Consider the following 14,930-nt stretch of genomic DNA (forward strand, 5'->3'; position numbering starts at 1 on the left):
GTCGAGCAGCCATGGCACGGCGCTTCACGCTGCCTTCGCTTCTGTTTCAGCTCTGCCTCTGGTCCCGCCCTCATTTCCTGTTTGCAGAAGGGCGGGACCAGAGGCAGAGCCGAAACAGAAGCAAAGGCAGTGTGAAGCGCCGTGCCATGGCTGCTTGACTTCACTGTTACCGGAGGACCAGGAGGTAAAAAGTTTTAAATAATAGCCGGCACTTAGGAAGGGGAGGGGCAGTACTAGCATCAGAGGAACTTTTTGAACAAATATCCTGCTGAGGTTACTGGGCATTTTGAACAGTTAGGATATAACATGTATTAGTGGGTTTGCTCCATTAAGGTTTTATTGTGAAATGTGTATGTGTGCTAGAGGCTATTTGTTAATGCTATGGTACAAAGTTCAAGTTTTAAAACTAGGAGGAAAAGAGTATGGAGATTAGCTGATAAAGTTTGCTTTTTTATATTTTTATTCTGCCTATCACTAACCTACAATTCCTTCTTTAAATACCAATCTTTAAGTTCCAAAGCACAAAGCAAAATAATGTCACTTACCAGAGAAATGTCCTCTTCTCTCAGAACTTCTCAGAAAGAAAGTTAAGTGGGACTTTTCCTCTTTATATAGTTTTGAATCTAAGGAGACTGCTTCAAACAGACCCTTTCAAGCTAACTCAGTAACCTTTGCAAATATTGTACTTCCTTACACCTTAAATAACACCTAATTCAGATCAGCAGCCAAAGAACAGAAAATAACTGTCTTTTAGAACAAGATTTGAGCCTTCCTACTATCCTTTTAAAGTTCTTTGGCTGTTAAGTTTCTACTTCTAGAGAAAGTTTCAGTTTAAAACTATGGGAAATGCTTGGATTTCCCGGTGCTGCTCGGCTGTATTCAAACGACTCGAGGTGCACAGTACTGATTGCCAAAAAGATTATTCTTAATTTGTAGCTCCATCCGGAGATGCCCAAAATTTATCTTTGGTGGTCATTGATGATACAGCTCAGTGCATTGAAGCATAGAGGTATCTCGGACCTTGCTTTTCTGGCAGGAGACAGCTTTTTGTGTGCCTGAACCCCATTTTGGGAGTCCTTGACCCCAGTGGCCCTTAGCCGTATTCCGAATGCTTAAGGGAGTGCTGAACAATAGTTAAGAAGTAGTCTGGACTAAGGGATAGGAGGAGAGGGGTGATGGGGGGAATTCAGGGGGTTCATTTGGATTTGTAATATAGAGATGCTGACTTTGTGCTTGACAGTCATATGGTTTTCATCCTGTGCGGCTGTTTATGAAACTTTAATAAAAATGTTAAAATAAAACTGGTTAAAATGTAAAAAGCAGAGAGTAGGCTTAAATAGTCAGTATTCTCAATGGAGAAGGGTAGATAGTGGGGTTCCACAGGGGTCTGTGCTGGGACTGCTGATTTTTAACATAATTATAAATGATCTAGATATGGGAATAACAAGTGAGGTAATTAAATTTGCTGATAACACAAAGTTATTCAAAGTTGTTAAATGGCAAGAGGATTGTGAAAAATTACAACAGGACCTTACGAGACTGGGAGACTGGGTGTCTAAATGGCAGATGATGTTTAATGTGAGCAAGTGCAAAGTGATGCATGTGGGAAAGAGGAACCCGAATTATAGCTATGTCATGCAAGGTTCCATATTAGGAGTCATTGACCAAGAAAGGGATCTAGGTGTTGTCGTTGATGATACGTTGAAACTTTTGCTCAGTGTGCTGCGGCAGCTAAGAAAGCAAATAGAATGTTAGGTATTATTAGGAAAGGAATGTAAAACAAAAATGAGGATGTTAGAGTGCCTTTGTATCGCTCCATTGTGTGAACGCACCTCGAATTGCATCTAAAAAAAGGATATGGCGGTGTAAAAATAAAATATTTAAATTAAAAGATATGGCGGCCCCTCCGAAGGGACACCACCTTGTAGTGGTGGAGGGACTTCTGTGTTTCAATGACTCAGAGGGCTATGCTGAAGGGTTACCCATATCAGACAGGCCTCTGAGGAGAAACCAGGCAAATAGTGTCCCAAACTGGGGAGAGTGGAGAGATGGTGACCTGAAGTTCGTACGCTCAACGTACCAGCTGTCCTCTGAAGTTCTGCTTTGATTACCTGAATTTCCTCTTTGCAATTGCAGTTACCTTAACTGAGAGGAAGGGGACAATCGGAGATCAGCCGCCGATGGCCAGTGTTTTGTTCTCTATGCAGCAAGTGTGGGACCGCTGCGCAATGAGCAGTCCACAGATGATTGGGTTGGCAAGTCCTTTGATTAGCGCCGGCGAAGGAACGTCGACGCTCTTGGACCTGGAAACAACTTTATCATTCCCGAATCATTTAACTACCATGTCCAAAGGAGTGGAGGAGTGAGTTAGGAGTGTATGCTGAAACGGAGGACGTTTACAGCAGAACCCGAGTCAGAGGTATCGCTCCTAAACCCATAAGAGGAATCAGCTTGGAGTTTTTGGCTCCCGTGGAGGTTACATTGAATATCATCTGGAAGGCGCTTCGGGACAACAGTGGTAGTAAATAACTTTGTTCCAGATATAATCTTACTAGTGAGTTACATGGATAACTTAACCGAATCCTTTGAGAATGAAAATCAATAAAACAAATGAAGCTTTATAGGAGTAGGAAGCGGTTAAGATTTAGAAAATGATAATAGACCAGAAATTTAGAATAAAATGAATATTATAATATTATAATTAATATTATTATTACAGATGATTAATAAATAAATAAATATTGAGATTATTGTTCTTTCCCAGAGTTCCGGGTATGACTCCTAAAGATTTCCTCAAAAATTTTGTAAAGTTTTTTTTTCCTCTTTAAATTATTCCTCTTAGTAATATAAATTATCACTTAGTAATATTAATTCAAAAGGAGTGAAGCCTATGAAAACTGGGATTGCCTTAATCAGTGGGATTTGAATTGAGATGTAAGTGTTTGCATTGTTAAACAATTTCTGGTTTTAAAAGAGAATGAATGGAATCAGATGTATTATTTCTGCTAACATTGGACAATAAGTACATTTTCAACTAAATGAATTGACTATACACCATTTTGGCTTTGAAGGAGCCAACCAGATGATCAATGTGGAATGATGATTTAGACGACTAATAACTGGGGATAATCATGTTAATACCACGTTTTTTCTTTGTTTAGTGTTGTTTAATTGATCTCCTTGTCTTGTTTCACTCTCCCTATTTAGTGGTCTAAGGAAGAATATAGAATTACCTGATTGAAATAATTCTTGTGTATTACTTTCTCTGTATTTCTGGCAAGTTATTTTATCACTTGTAAATTTAAATTGCTATAAAAAAAGATATGGTGGATTTAGAAAAGGTACAGAGAAGGACGACAAAAATGATAAAGGGGATGGGACGACTTCCCTATGAAGAAAGGCTAAAGCGGCTAGGACTTCAGCTTGGAGAAAAGATGGCTGAGGGGAGATATGATAGAGGTCTATAAAATAATGAATGGAGTGGAATGGGTAGATGTGAATTGCTTGCTTACTCTTTCAAAAAATACTAGGACTAGGGGGGCATGCGATGAAGCTACAAAGTAGTAAATTTAAAACAAATCAGAAAAATATTTCTTCACTCAACGTAAAGTGATGTGGTAGCCGTTTTAGTCCACTTTTAAAGGTAATCAATAGAAATAAATAAAACATAGAAAAGAAATAAGATGATACCTTTAGTCCAATAAAAAAGGTATCATCTTATTTTCTTTTCTACATTTTATTTCTATTGATTACCTTCACTCAACGTGTAATTAAACTCTGGAATTTGTTGCCAGAGAATGTGGTAAAAGCAGTTAGCAGGGTTTAAAAAGGTTTGGATCTCTTCCTAAAAAAATGTCCATAAGCCATTATTAAGATGGACTTGGGAAAATCCACTACTTATATTCTTGGAAGCGAGTGTTTATGAACTTGAAAATCTAAAGGTGGACAAAGCCATGGGTCTGGACAGGATCCATCTCAGGAAATTGAGGGAGATCAGAGAGGTTCTGGTGGGTCCTTTTAAAGATTTGTTTAATAAATCCTTGGAGACGGGGGAGGTTCTGTGGGACTGGAGAACGACTGTGATCCCTCTTCACAAAAGTGGTGACAGAGAAGATGCTGGAAACTACAGGCCACTAAGCCTCATGGGGGAAGGGACGAGGATGGGGACAGAGCCCCTGGGGTCAGGGACAAACTTTGCCCCTGTGTCATTTTCTACTTTGAAGCCTCTTAATGACCTGGAATGTTATTCATATTTGAGTGATGCAGATGACGATATTTTGATTTTTTGGAAAAACAAGCAAACATGCTGGCCACAACTAGCAAAATTTGCATAGGAGGATCCTGTATATCCTGCTACCAGCACATCTTCTAAGAAGACAAGTTGCTTGTTTTTCTTATTGTTTTCTATTGGTGATTTATAAACAACAGTTGCACAGCATCTTGTTCCTTCCTATACTTTAATAAAAAATTTAAATATAAAATCATAAGTGTTCGAGGCTTCTACAGATGAGAACAGAGCCCACGGGGACGGGACGGAGACAGAACCTGCGGGGACGGGGACAAAATTTGTCTCCGTGTCATTCTCTACTAAGAAAGGAGTGGTTTAGCTTCAAGATAGTTGGTAAGTTGTAAAGAGGATTGAACAATTGATACAAGGAACCAGTGGCGTAGCCAGTGCTTTTTTTGTGCTGGTACGCAATGGTACGGCGTACCGGCACCTTTTTTTTTTTTTGCTCCCCCCCCGCCCCGTGACAGACGCAGTGCCAGCCCCCATTTCCGGCCGCTGCTGCTGCTTCTCCTGTTGAGCAGCAGCGGCGCTACACAAAGAAAGATTAAAAAAAACTTCAAACCTGGCTGAAACGCGGCACCCCGGCAACTGTAGACAGCCATTAGGCATTGGCTGTTGCCCCGCAGCCGCTCCTCCTCTTGCCTCTATGTCACTGCGCTCCTCCGGGGTCTTCCTCCAGGGGCAGTGACGTAGAGGCAAGAGGAGGAGCTGCTGCGGGGCAACAGCCAATGCCTAATGGCTGTCTACAGTGCCGGGGTGTCGCGTTTCAGCCAGGTTTCAAATTTTTTTTTTAAATCTTCTTTTTCTTTGTGTAGCGGCCGCTGCTGCTCAACAGGAGAAGCAGCAGCGGCCGGAAATAGGGGCTGGTGCCGCGTGCGTCGCAACTTCGCGCCATTCGCGGGAAACTTGGCAGGGAGAGGGAAACCAACAGAGGAAGGATTGGGGAGAGAGAGAGAAAGAGGGAAACCAACAGAGGAAGGATTGGGGAGAGAGAGAAAGAGGGAACCAACAGAGGGAAGGATTGGGGAGGAGAGAAAGAGGGAAACCAACAGAGGGAAGGATTGGGGAGAGAGAGAGGAAAGAGGGAAACCAACAGAGGGAAGGATTGGGGAGAGAAAAAGAAAGAGGGAAACCAACAGAGGGAAGGATTGGGGAGAGAGAGAAAGAGGGAAACCAACGAGGAAGGAATTGGGGAGAGAGAGAAAGAGGGAACCAACAGAGGGAAGGATTGGGGAGAGAGAGAGAAGAGGGAAACCAACAGAGGGAAGGATTGGGGAGAGAGAGAAAGAGGGAAACCAACAGAGGAAGGATTGGGGAGAGAGAGAAAGAGGGAAACCAACAGAGGAAGGATTGGGGAGAGAGAGAGAAAGAGGGAAACCAACAGAGGGAAGGATTGGGGAGAGAGAGAAAGAGGAACCAACAGAGGAAGGATTGGGGAGAGAGAGAACGAGGGAAACCAACAGAGGGAAGGATTGGGGAGAGAGAGAAAGAGGGAAAACAACAGAGGGAAGGATTGGGGGAGAGAGGGAAAAACAGATGGAGGATTGGGGAGAGAGGGGAAAAACAGATGGAAGGATTGGGGAGAGGGGAAAAACAGATGGAAGGATTGGGAGAGAGGGGAAAAACAGATGGAAGGATGGGGAGAGAGAGAAAGAGGGAAAACAACAGAGGGAAGGATTGGGAGAGGGGAAAACAGATGGAAGGGATTGGGGAGAGAGGGAAAACAGATGGAAGGATGGGGAGAGAGAGAAAGAGGGGAAAACAACAGAGGGAAGGATTGGGGAGAGAGAGAAAGGGAAAACAACAGAGGGAAGGATTGGGGAGAGAGAGGGGAAACAGATGGAAGGATGGGGAGAGAGAGGGAAAACCAGATGGAAGGATTGGGGAGAGAGGGGGAAAACAGATGGCAGGATGGGGAGAGAGAGGGAAAAACACAGATGGAAGGATGGGGAGAGAGGAAAAATACAGATGGAAGGATTGGGGAGAGAGGGAAAACAGATGGAAGGCTGGGGAAAGAGAGAGGGAAACGATGGAAGGATGGGGAGAGAGAGGGGGAAAAACAGATGGAAGGATGGGGAGAGAGAGAGAGGGAAAAACAGATGGAAGGATGGGGAGAGAGAGAGGAGAACAAGGGTGAGGAAAAGATGAAAAAGCCACAGGTAGATGAAGGAAATTAAAGAATGGATAGTAAGAATGAATTAAATCTGGACAGAGAAAGAGCCTGAAAAATATTGAAGAAAGCAAAGAAAAAGGAGACAAAAATGACAAATGGCACAGAAGAGTTAAGCGAAAACAAAGGAAGGGCAGAATCACAGACTGGGACCAATATGGAAAGAAAAACAGTCACCAGACAACAAAGGTAGAAAAAAATCATTTTATTTTCATTTTAGTGTTTGTAATATGTCCAATTTGAGAATTTACATTGGCTGTCTTATTTTGCACTGGGTATACTGGAGCTGTAAGAGCTTACAGAGATTATTTATAATGAAAAAAATCACGTTATTTTTTCTCCTATAGTACTGTAATATTTTCAATGATGTCTGTTTATATGCGCCATGGCTGGTATAGGGGGTGTGGTTAATATGGGTGTGGCTATCATAGGGGTGGGGCCATATGTGGTGACCCCACCCATAATGAGTACCGGCACCTTTTTTTCTACAAAAAAAGCACTGGGCGTAGCCAAGGGTGGGCCTGGGTGGGCCCAGGCCCACCTATTTTGGGCTCAGGCCCACCCAGTAGCAGCACACCTATGAAGTGTCTGGCAGGGATTCCCAAGCCCCACCAGCTGAAAATTCCTGTCCTTCCTGCATACCAGCCTTCCTCTGATGTATTCCCACCTATGCGGAACAGGAAGTTGCATCAGAGGGAAGGCTGTGGAGCCAACATGACCAGTGTATTATTTGCTGCTTGCTGCCAGTGAAAATCTGCTATTTAAAGGTATGGGGGGAGGGGGATGTTTAAGAGACATATGGTATGCAGGCAAGAGAGGAGAGACCAAATCACTCGTGGGACAGGGCGGAGTTCTGCCCACCCATCTTGGCCCAGGTCCACCCAAAATTGGGTGTCTGCCTACGCCCCTGCAAGGAACTACTCCTTCATTGTGTAAATTCTCTCAAGAATGTTTGGTTAAAACGAAAGAAGAGATGGATCAGAGACTTATAAAAGTTGAAAACAGCATTTCGAAAGACTGAACAAACTGTTTTACCTTGCAAGCAATCCACTGCAGCTTCTGCTGTCAAGGACAGTTGGCTGATTCATTCACACCTAGAAGCTCTGGAAAATAAAATCTCAGGGGTCCTTTTAACTAAAGGGTTGCCGTGCGGCCAATCTGGAATTACCACCCGGTGGCAGTGTCAACCCGAACACGCAGCATTTCCAGCGCTAGCGGAAATATTGGAAAAATATTTCCGCGGGGGTTACTACCTGAGTTAGTGACAGGAACCCTTACTCTAAATTTCGTATTGCACCGCCATTTTGTTTTGGGGCAACGTGTAACATGGGGGACTCTGCAAGCATCAAAATACGTGCTGACGCTAGCGCGGGCCCCTTTTTACTGCAGCTTAGTAAAGGGGCCCCTTAGGACCCCTTAAATTTCCTAGCGACTCATTATCTGGCTCCTTTACAGCTTCTGAAACTGTATCTAACAATATTGTTGGGTATCCTCATGCAGCTGTTCTGTCGAGGGTACAATTTTATGTTCAAAGAAGCTCAATTCCAGATGAGAGGAGAGGGTGAAATGGACCAAAGTACTGTCTAGTCCTGTAGAAAGTGTTAGATTTATCTCAATTTTTGGAGTCGTCACAGGATTTGAAAGCAAAAAGAGCTACTGTTCTGGTTAAATTTCCTCTAAAATTAACCCCCCCCCCCCTCCAATATTCTTAAATTATATTTCTCAAATAGAGCAATTATGTAGAAAGCAGTTCCCACAGTTAAAAGTAAAGTTTGGCTGGGGAGCAACTTTTTCCCTTAAATTCCCCCCTAAATGCCTTCAAGAGGGAAACAATAGTTATATTTTGGGGAATGTTTCTTTCTGGTAAACCGGTACTTGCTAATCAGGTTTCCTGAAATGTAATGGTTTTTGAGGTTTTGGAGTGATAGATGAATATATTTGCATTGCCTGCTCTGCTTTACAGTGTTTCCATTTTCTTCTTGAGTTTCCAGCTTCCTCGTTAGCTTACTGCACTTTCCTAAATATGGACTTAGCCTATGCATCTTTTTCTTTATTATTATTTTTCTAATTTTTTAATTATTCTTGGATGTTTCTCTACTTTGTATGGTAAAATTACAAATTAGAAAAAAAAAATAGAATCAGGAAAGGAACTCCATAAAAATGATAGGAGAGAGATCAAACACCCAAATGAGAAACCTTCCGTGTGGCTGCCTCCAAATGCTGTTGAGTAATATCATGACATTTCCGTTCAGCTTTTCTTTTGAAAGAGTTATCATATTTAGAACATTTCAATGGTTTATGTCACATGTGACAAATTACACAAGTTGATGAAAAGTCCCCACAAAAAAAAAAAAAACTAGGAATAACCAAACACAAACCGGAGTGAGAACACCTTAATTATTACCCAACATGAACATTACAAATCAAAATACATATGCACCCGAATCAACACACTTTATCTGTGGTAATGGAGGAAAAAAGAACCTTAGGATCGGTAGAAGCTCTGAAGATCAGTGGCTTAACACACTTTACAGACCAGCGGTACTTCCGAATTGCACGCAGCGAGCCTGCAATAGGCTTTCTGCACTTCAGTAAAATGGTCCCTTATACAGGTTTGTTTTAAAACCATTTTTCTCTCCGGTGAGACCTATAGGCCATTGCAACTTCACTTCTAAAACATTTAGAATATTAAGTGGTTTATTGTATAAGTCATTTCATGTCGTTTGCAGCTCGATATGGCATTCAGAAATATTTAAATGGTTTCTCTTTTGTACGATTCATTATATGCCATTTGCATCTCAGCCTCCGTAACAGCCCACCATACACTCACTGTGAGGTTTAACCTCTTCACACCACCTCTGCGATGGGGACGTCTTAGCCAAAAAATTCTCACACAACTAGCTGTCAAATTCAGAAAGATTCTTTATTTTTCTTTCAACCAGCAGACAAAAATCATAAGCAAGGGCAGAGTGCAAGCAGCTAATGAAACATAAAAGAGAAAGATCAGGAGGGGAGCTCAGCTAGGAAGATAAGATTTCCCTCGAGCAAAGGGTGGATCCCCCTTATATAGGTCTTCTATCTGTCTATCTGTGCTCTCCTTCTGCATTTGCTTACCTGTCTTTTCCACCTATCCTCTTTCATTTAGTTTCCATCCCTGCCCATATTCCATACCTATCTTTCCCATCTTCTAACTTGTTTCTATGTCATGTCCAGCTACAGGTTTTTTTCTCTAAATTCCTAACATTGCAGAGAAAGTTTGCCTCCTGGTTCCTTCCTTATCTGGTTAGAATACAAAATTAGAAGCAGTGGTAATAATGAACAGAATAAATGTTAAAGTATATATCTCCATACAGGCTTACCTAAGGTAATTTATTTAAGTAAAGCTAATATAATTCATATATGTAACTCCCTGTCCAGAAGAGCTATAAATGTTACCATTTTTAACCTAGGGCCGTGCCGATGCTGGTAAAGCGAGGTAAGCATGGCAGGAGGCGCCCACCTCTGGAGGCGCCGCGAGGCCTTTAAATCTTTTACTTGCAGTCGCAGCAGCGTCTGTGAAAACGGAGCGCTGCCGACGTCTCCCTTCCCTTGCACTCGTGGTTCCATCAGTGTCCCCGCCTTCTTCTGACGTCAGAAGAAGGCGGACACGGGGAACCAAGAGCGTGAAGGGAAGGGAGATGTCGGCAGCGCTCCGCTTTCACAGACGCTGCTGCGACTGCAAGTAAAAGATTTACAGGCCCCAGGGCGCGCAGCGATCATCTTCACGGGGGGGGGGGGGGGGGGGAGAGGGCGCGCGCGCCAACTGTTCTTCTGCGGGGGGGGGGGCGCCAACTGTTCTTCTGCGGGGGGGGGGGGGGGGGGGGCGCCAACAGTTAGTCTGGGGGGGGAGGGGGGCGGCATAGACCCTTGGCACGGGCCTGATTTTTACAATGGTTAAAGTACAATGAACTCCTGCACACTCTCTACTGAACTGCCACATAGTTCACACATACTGGTCCACGATCCTTGTTCTTAAGCATGTCTTAATGCCTTACAATATGTGACAGGCCTACGCAATCCCTCTTTTCAGATATTCCTAGTTGTTTCTCCAGGCCATTGGCCTGCTCTAACCTTCCTCTCTGCCAGTAACCCCTTGTTTTTGAAACATGTATAACATCTTGAATATTTAAGTGGTTTTTCTACTGTGATTTATTGCAAGCCGAGTCAGATGGTTCTTCCCTCTGAAACATTTATTCTAAACATTTAAATGGTTTCCCTCCAATATGAGTCTTGTGCTATTTCAATTGGATCTTCTTATTAAAACATGTATCACATACCTAATATTTAAATGTTTTTTCTTCCGTATGAGTTTTCGTGAACTTTCTCCTTGGACTTCTTACTGAAACATTTATCACATTTGGAACACTTATGGCTTCTCTCCTGTATGAGTCCTTCTGTACTGTTTCAGTTGGTCCTTCCTATGGAAACATTTATCACATTTTGAATATTTAAATAGTTTCTATCACAGTATAAGCCATTTTGTGGCTTTCCAGGTTCACCTTGGATCTGAAACAATAATTATTCTGAACATTTAAATGGTTTCTGTCAGATATGAGTCATTTTGTGACTTTCCAGCTGTGTCCTGGTTCTGAAACATTTCTCACATTCTGAACATTTAAATGGCTTCTCTCCTGTATGAATCCTTTCGTGAAGTTTTACCTCACCTTTGGTTTTGAAACATTTATCACATTCCGAACATTTAAATGGCTTCTCTCCTGTATGAGTCATTTTGTGACGTTCCAGCTTTGGCCTGGTTCTGAAACATTTCTCACATTCTGAACATTTAAATGATTTCTCTCCTGAATGAGTCATTTTGTGACTTTCCAGCTGTGTCCTGGTTCTGAAACATTTCTCACATTCTGAACATTTAAATGGTTTCTCTCCTGTATGATTCATTTTGTGCAGGTTCAAGTTAGCCTTCGTTTTGAAGCATTTATCACATTCTGAACATTTAAATGGCTTCTCTCCTGTATGAATCCTTTCGTGAAGTTTCATCTCACCTTTGGTTTTGAAACATTTATCACATTCTGAACAATTAAATGGTTTCTCTCCTGTATGATTCATTTTGTGCAGGTTCAAGTTAGCCTTCGTTTTGAAGCATTTCTCACATTCTGAACATTTAAATGGCTTCTCTCCTGTATGAATCCTTTCGTGAAGTTTCACCTCAACTTTGGTTTTGAAACATTTATCACATTCTGAACATTTAAATGGCTTCTCTCCTGTAAGAATCCTTTCGTGAATTTTCACCTCAGCTTTGGTTTTGAAACATTTATCACATTCCGAACATTTAAATGGCTTCTCTCCTGTATGAGTCATTTTGTGACGTTCCAGCTTTGGCCTGGTTCTGAAACATTTCTCACATTCCGAACATTTAAATGGCTTCTCTCCTGTATGAATCCTTTCGTGAACTTTCACCTCACCTTTGGTTTTGAAACATTTCTCACATTCTGAACATTTAAATGGTTTCTCTCCTGTATGAGTCATTTGTGCAGGTTCAAGTTAGCCTTCGTTTGAGCATTTATCACATTCTGAACATTTAAATGGCTTCTCTCCTGTATGAATCCTTTCGTGAAGTTCACCTCACCTTTGGTTTTGAAACATTTATCACATTCTGAACATTTAAATGGCTTCTCCTCCTGTATGAAATCCTTTCGTGAAGTTTCACCTCAGCTTTGGTTTTGGAAAACTTTATCACATTCCGAACATTTAAATGGCTTCTCTCCTGTATGAGTCATTTTGTGACGTTCCAGCTTTGGCCTGGTTCTGAAACATTCTCAACATTCCGAACATTTAAATGGCTTCTCTCCTGTATGAATCCTTTCGTGAACTTCACCTCACCTTTGGTTTTGAAACATTTATCACATTCTGAACATTAAATGGCTTCTCTCTGTAAGAATCCTTTCGTGAAGTTTCACCTCAGCTTTGGTTTGAAACATTTATCACATTCCGAAACATTTAAATGGCTTCTCTCCTGTATGAGTCATTTTGTGACGTTCCAGCTTTGGCCTGGTTCTGAAACATTTCTCACATTCCGAACATTAAATGGCTTCTCTCCTGTATGATTCATTTTGTGCAGGTTCAAGTTAGCCTTCGTTTTGAGGCATTTATCACATTCTGAACAATTTAAATGGCTTCTCTCCTGTATGAATCCTTTCGTGAAGTTTTACCTCACCTTTGGTTTTGAAACATTTCTCACATTCTGAACATTTAAATGGTTTCTCTCCTGTATGATTCATTTTGTGCAGGTTCAAGTTAGCCTTCGTTTTGAAGCATTTATCACATTCTGAACATTTAAATGGCTTCTCTCCTGTATGAATCCTTTCGTGAAGTTTCACCTCACCTTTGGTTTTGAAACATTTATCACATTCCGAACATTTAAATGGCTTCTCTCCTGTATGAGTCATTTTGTGACGTTCCAGCTTTGGCCTGGTTCTGAAACATTTCTCACATTCCGAACATTTAAATGGCTTCTCTCCTGTATGAATCCTTTCGTGAACTTTCACCTCACCTTTGGTTTTGAAACATTTCTCACATTCTGAACATTTAAATGGCTTCTCTCCTGTATGATTCATTTTGTGCAGGTTCAAGTTAGCCTTCGTTTTGAAGCATTTATCACATTCTGAACATTTAAATGGCTTCTCTCCTGTATGAATCCTTTCGTGAAGTTTTACCTCACCTTTGGTTTTGAAACATTTATCACATTCCGAACATTTAAATGGCTTCTCTCCTGTATGAGTCATTTTGTGACGTTCCAGCTTTGGCCTGGTTCTGAAACATTTCTCACATTCTGAACATTTAAATGATTTCTCTCCTGAATGAGTCATTTTGTGACTTTCCAGCTGTGTCCTGGTTCTGAAACATTTCTCACATTCTGAACATTTAAATGGTTTCTCTCCTGTATGAATCCTTTCGTGAAGTTTCACCTCACCTTTGGTTTTGAAACATTTATCACATTCTGAACATTTAAATGGCTTCTTCCCTGTAAGAATCCTTTCGTGAATTTTCACCTCAGCTTTGGTTTTGAAACATTTATCACATTCCGAACATTTAAATGGCTTCTCTCCTGTATGAGTCATTTTGTGACGTTCCAGCTTTGGCCTGGTTCTGAAACATTTCTCACATTCCGAACATTTAAATGGCTTCTCTCCTGTATGAATCCTTTCGTGAACTTTCACCTCACCTTTGGTTTTGAAACATTTCTCACATTCTGAACATTTAAATGGTTTCTCTCCTGTATGATTCATTTTGTGCAGGTTCAAGTTAGCCTTCGTTTTGAAGCATTTATCACATTCTGAACATTTAAATGGCTTCTCTCCTGTATGAATCCTTTCGTGAAGTTTCACCTCACCTTTGGTTTTGAAACATTTATCACATTCTGAACATTTAAATGGTTTCTCACCGTGAATCCTTTTGTGGCTTTCCAGGTCTGCCCTCCTTCGGAACCATTGAAATGGTTTCTCTCCTGTATGAATCCTTTTGTGGCTTTCACGGTTTACCTTGGTTCTGAAACGTTTATACATTCTGAACATTTAATAGTTTATGTTCCATGTGACCTATTTTATGCAGTTGTAGGCTCCTTTCATTGAAACATTTATCACATTCTGAACATTTACATGGTTTTTCACAGTTTCCAGATAGGTTACTTTTTTTGCATACCTTGACAGTAGTCTTGAACTTCAGTCCTAAGCCACTCATGTGGTGCTCAAAATTGGAGTCAGTAGTAAAGGTTTCCCAAACATCAGCACTTTTAAAATCTCTTTCACTTCCAAGTCTTCCAGGTTGTACAAGTCTTGGGAAATAGCTACATTTTCTCTTTTGTCTTTCTAATCTTTCTCCTTTCTGAGCTGCTGCTTTTTCACCGGTTGGTACTATGCTACCGATACCTCCTTCACAGTCTGCTGAAGGATCTGTGCAGTCTCTGGAGGAGTCTTCGTGTTTCCATTCCTCTTTGCACATTCTCACTCTTCCACTCTCATTCCCAAATCCATCATCTGTTGGATAAACTAGAAGAGTACGATCATTAATTTTACAACTACAGAAAAGGATATACAAAAAAGAAAGTTATGTGGGTGCCAGCCCGATATTCAGTAGTTCATGTCCTATGTGAGCCAGCCAGCACCCGCATAACCCTGGGCTCCTCCTATATGCCTCCCCTTCATAAACCGCCCCTTATTTGTGAGCGATCAGAGGCAATATTCAGGGTACCGATACTACCTGCTTTAATGCCACTGAACATTGGGGGTTAGCCAGCCCCAGGAGATTCTTCAGAATATGGCCTAGTAAATATGAAGGGTACAGAATTAACAGGCGTGAAGATAATAAACACATTTCTCTTACTGTGAATTAAACAAAACACAAAAACATTTCCCTGCACTACTCAGGCCAAAGCAATTAAATTACCTCAGAAGAAACCCCCCCAGGGAACTCTGCTAC

At 41.5% G+C, this 14,930-nt stretch overlaps 1 pseudogene; it reads right to left on the minus strand.

Annotated features, from left to right (window-relative positions):
* Positions 1 to 11,026: 11,026 nt before the first annotated feature.
* On the minus strand, positions 11,027 to 13,662 carry LOC115464463 (annotated as a pseudogene).
* Positions 13,663 to 14,930: the final 1,268 nt, after the last annotated feature.

Source organism: Microcaecilia unicolor, chromosome 3 (genome assembly GCF_901765095.1).
Source record: "Microcaecilia unicolor chromosome 3, aMicUni1.1, whole genome shotgun sequence".
In the NCBI taxonomy this organism is placed as follows: domain Eukaryota; kingdom Metazoa; phylum Chordata; class Amphibia; order Gymnophiona; family Siphonopidae; genus Microcaecilia; species Microcaecilia unicolor.